The following is a 4,852-nucleotide window of genomic DNA, read 5'->3' on the forward strand; positions in this document are numbered from 1 at the left end:
TTTTTGGCAAAGTGTCTGTTTAGGTCTTTGGCCCATTTTTCAGTTGGGTCTTTGGCCCATTTTTCAGTTGGGTTGTTTGTGTTGTTATTGTTTGGTCTTAAGAGTTCTTTATATATTTTGGATAAGAGTCCTTTATCAGATATTTATTTTGCAAATATTTTCTCCCAGTCTGTGGCTTGTCTTGATAGTGTTGCTGGCAAAGCAGAAAGCTTTAATTTTAAGGAAGTCCAGCTTATCAATTCTTTTTTTTCATGGATTGTGCCTTTGGTATTGTATCTGAAAACTCATCACCATACCCAAGGTCATCTAGGTTTTCTCCTATGTTATTTTCTAGGAGTTTTATAGTGTGTGTGTGTGTGTATGTGTGTGTTTGTGTGTGTGTGTGTGTGGTTTTTTAAAATAATTTATTTAGTTTTTAATTTACATCCAAGTTAGTTAGCATATAGTGCAACAATGATTTCAGGAGTAGATTCCTTAATGTCCCTTACCCATTTAGCCCATCCCCCCTCCCACAACCCCTCCAGTAACCCTCTGTTTGTTCTCCATAATTAAGAGTCTCTTATGTTTTGTCCTTCTCCCTGTAAATTTTTTATATTATTTTTGCTTCCCTTCCCTTATGTTCATTTGTTCTGTGTCTTAAAGTTCTCATATGAGTGAAGTCATATGATATTTGTCTTTTACTGACTAATTTCGCTTAGCATAATACCCTCTAGTTCCATCCACATAGTTGCAAATGACAAGATTTCATTCTTTTTGATTGCCGAGTAATACTCCATTGTATATATATACCACCTCTTCTTTATCCATTCATCCATCGATGGACATTTGGGCTCTTTCCATACTTTGGCTATTGTTGATAGTGTTGCTATAAACATGGGGGTGCATGTGTCCCTTTGAAATAGCATACCTGTATCCCTTAGATAAATACCTAGTAGTGCATTGCTGGGTTGTAGGGTAGTTCTATTTTTAATTTTTTGAGGAACCTCCATACTGTTTTCCAGAGTGGCTACACCAGCTTGCATTCCCACCAGCAGTGCAAAAGAGATCCTCTTTCTCCGCATCCTCGCCAACATCTGTTGTTGCCTGAGTTGTCAATGTTAGCCATTCTGACAGGTGTGAGGTGGTATCTCATTGTGGTTTTGATTTGTATTTCCCTGATGATGAGTGATGTTGAGCATTTTTTCATGTGTCGGTTGGCCATCTGGATGTCTTCTTTGGAGAAGTGTCTATTCCTGTCTTTTGCCCATTTCTTCACTGGATTATTTGTTTTTTTGGGTGTTGAGTTTGGTAAGTTGTTTATAGATTTTGGATACTAACCTTTTATTTGATATGTCGTTTGCAAATATCTTCTCCCATTCTGTCAGTTGCCTTGTAGTTTTGCTGATTGTTTCCTTCACTGTGCAGAAGCTTTTTATTTTGATGAAGTCCCAATAGTTCATTTTTGCTTTTGTTTCCCTTGCCCAGGAGTTTTATAGTTTTGCATTTTACACTTAGATGATTGACGTTAGATCTTTCTTCTTTTCTAATATATACATCCAATGCAATAAAACTCCCTCTAAGTACTACTTTTGCTGCATCCCACTAGTTTTGATAATTTGTTTTTTCATTTTCATTTAAAGTACTTTAAAATTTCTCTTGAGAATTCTTCTTTGACCCATGTGTTATTTAGAAGTGTGTTGTTTAATCTCCAAGTATTTGGGGGATTTTCCAGCTATCTTCCTATTACTGATTTCTAGCTTAATTCCGTTGTGATCTGACACTAGATATTGTAAGGTTTTTATTTTTTTTAAGTTTGTTAAAGCGTGGCTTATGGCCCACAATGTGGTTTACCTTGGTGAATATTCCATGTGAGCTTGAGAAGAATGTGTATGCTGCTTTTGTTGGATGAAGTAGTCTAAAGATATCCATTATATTGGGGCACCTAGGTGGCTCAGTTTGTTGAGGGCCTGACTTCGGCTCAGGTCATGATCTCACAGTTTGTGAGTTCGAGCCCGGCGTCCAGCTCTGTGCTGACAGCTCAGGGCTGGAGCCTGCTTTGGATTCCGTGTGTCTTTCTCTCTCTGTTCCTTCCCTGCTCACACTCTGTCTCTCTCTCAAAAATAAATAAAGATCAAAAAAAATTTTTTTTCAAAAAGATATCCATTATATCAACTGTGTCCTCATTGGTTTTCTGTCTGCTGGATCTGTCTATTTCTGATAGAGGGTTTTGAAGTTTCCAACTATAATACTAGATTCATCTATTGTTTTCCTTGAAATTCTGTAAGTTTTTGCCTCATGGATTTTGATACACTGTGGTTAAGTGCATACATATTACTTGTGATATCTTTGTAGAGAGTTGACCGTGAGATCATGACCTCAGCTGAAATCAAGAGTGGGACACTCAACTTACTGAGCCACCCAGGCGTCCCTAAAGAATTTCTTTTAACATTTCTTGCAAGGCAGGTCTACTGGCAACAAATTCCCTTGATTTTTATTCATCTGAGAAAGTCTTTCTCCTTTACTTTAGAAGGATAATTTCACAGAGTACAGAATTCTAGGTTGGTGTGTTTTTCCTCTCAACACTTTAAATAGTCACTTCACTCTCTTCTTACTTGCATGGTTTCTGAGGAGAAGTTGGATGTAATTTTTATCTTTGTTCAGCTATAGGTAAGGTGGATTTTTACTCCTCTGGCTTTTTTCAGAATTTTTTTCTTATCTTTAATTCTCTGCAGTTTAAAAATGATATGCCTATGTGTAAGTTTTGTTTTCTTGCTGGTTTTTTTTTGTGTTTTTTTGCATTTATGTTCTTTGAGCTTCTGGGATCTGTGGTTTGTTGTCTAACATTAATTCGGGAAATCCTCATGGTCATTGTTTCAAATGTTTCTTCTTTTTTTTTTTCTTTTTTTTCTCCTTCAGGTACTCCCATTACATGCATTTTACATCTTCTGTAGTTTTCCTACAGTACCTGGATATTCTGTTTTTTTCTTTGTCTTTTTTTTTCTTTTCATTTTTGGAGGTTTCTACTGAAATATCCTCAAACTCAAGAGATTCTTTGCTCAGCTGTGTCTAGTCTACTTATAAGCTCTTCAAAGACATTCTTCATTTCAGTTACAGTAGTTGTTTTTGTTTTAATCTCTAGGATTTCTCGTTGGTTCTTAATTTTCATGTCTGCTTATGTAGCCAATCTGATTTTGTATGCTATTAGTACTCTTAGCACATTAATCACATTAATCATAATTGTTTTAAATTCCTGTTCTGATAATCTCAACATCTCTGCCATATCTGAGTGTGGTTCTGATGCTGAATATGGTTGATGTCTCTTCTGTATTTTTTGCCTTATAGTATGTGTTGTAATTTTTCCTTGATATGCAGGCATAATGAATTAAGTAAAAGAAACTGCTATAAACAGACCTTTAATGATGTGATGGTGAGTTGGGGGCGGGGGGAGGAGAAGTGTTCTATAGTCCTATGATTGGTCTCAGTCTTTTAGTGAGCCTGTGCCTCTGGACTGTGAATTTCACATGTGTGTCTTTGTTTTTTTCTTTGTTTATGTGGGACAAGATGGCTAGAATGGGCTGGAGTTGGGTATGTCTCTTCCTGAGGTTATGGTTTGATAATACTCCAGAGGTTAGGGTCTGGTTAGCTGGTTTCCCTTGAGGGCAGGCCTTATTCATAAAAATAGAGTGTTTTGTTACATTTTAAAGTGGTTCCTTTTTCCCTCCGCTGGAAGCACTGGGAGATTTTTCTCTGATATTTGCTTTGGGAATCTCATCAAGCTCCTGGAGATAAATGTCACAAAATTGTAGGGACCCCACTATGACTGGATACCCTGAATTTTTAACTCTCAGTCCATCTGAGCCTCCAGCAATTTGTCAGTTATAGTTCTGGTTTTCCTACCCTGGCACTGGTTCTCACAGGTAGTTTCCACTCATGAGTCTCTGCTCCAATAAATTATTATTCTCTGTATTCTCATACCGGTTTCTCCAATCTCAAGGGCAGCAATTTGCCCTGTATCCTCATCTCTCTAATGGATCCTAGAAGAGTTTTTGATTTGTCAGTGTGTTTAGCTTTTCACTCATTGTTAGAATGGAATGGTGGCTTCTGAGCTTCTTACATGCTGACTGGAAACTGAAATCTTTTTGTTTGTTAAATCAAGACAAGACACTATAGTCAAAAGTTGGGTTTTTATCATGTTTGTAGGTAAACAGAATTATTGCAAAATATTTCTGGTGAAGAAAGCTTACCTATATATAAAAGCAAAATGTCAAGTATTTAAAAATCAAATTCTGGGGCATCTGGGTGTCCAACTCTTGGTTTCAGCTCAGGTCATGATCTCACAGTTTGTGAGATGGAGTCCGATGTCAGGTTCTGCACTGACAGCATGCAGAACCTGCTTGGGATTCTCTCTCTCAAAATGAATAAATAAACTTAAAAAATAATAAAATAGAAATAAAATCTTCACAGTGTTCATCATCTAGTATATCAGGCTCCTAAAAGAGAAGCATTTCCTAAATCTTTCTGAATGCTGTTAATTTATATTTCCATTGAATTTGATAGTGCTTACTTTTCTCACTGCCCTATCCTGACATTTCTTTCCTTACAGTGTTAAATTAATCTACTTAAAGAAAGACACCTAGATTTTTCCTTGAAAAGAGGAAGTTTATTAAAATATTTTCATATAAATCTCATGTCATTGAAAAACCACAAATGGTTTGAATGCTCACTAATGTTCACTTTAATTTTGTTGAGGAAAAACCCAAATTCCCCCAAATATATTATTTTACCAATATTTTTAAAGTTCAAAATCTAAACACAGAGAGACTCTTAATCAATTAACATTATCTTTGTATATATGTCACGCACTGAGAAAATA

This window comes from Panthera tigris, chromosome B1 (genome assembly GCF_018350195.1).
Source record: "Panthera tigris isolate Pti1 chromosome B1, P.tigris_Pti1_mat1.1, whole genome shotgun sequence".
Lineage (NCBI taxonomy): Eukaryota > Metazoa > Chordata > Mammalia > Carnivora > Felidae > Panthera > Panthera tigris.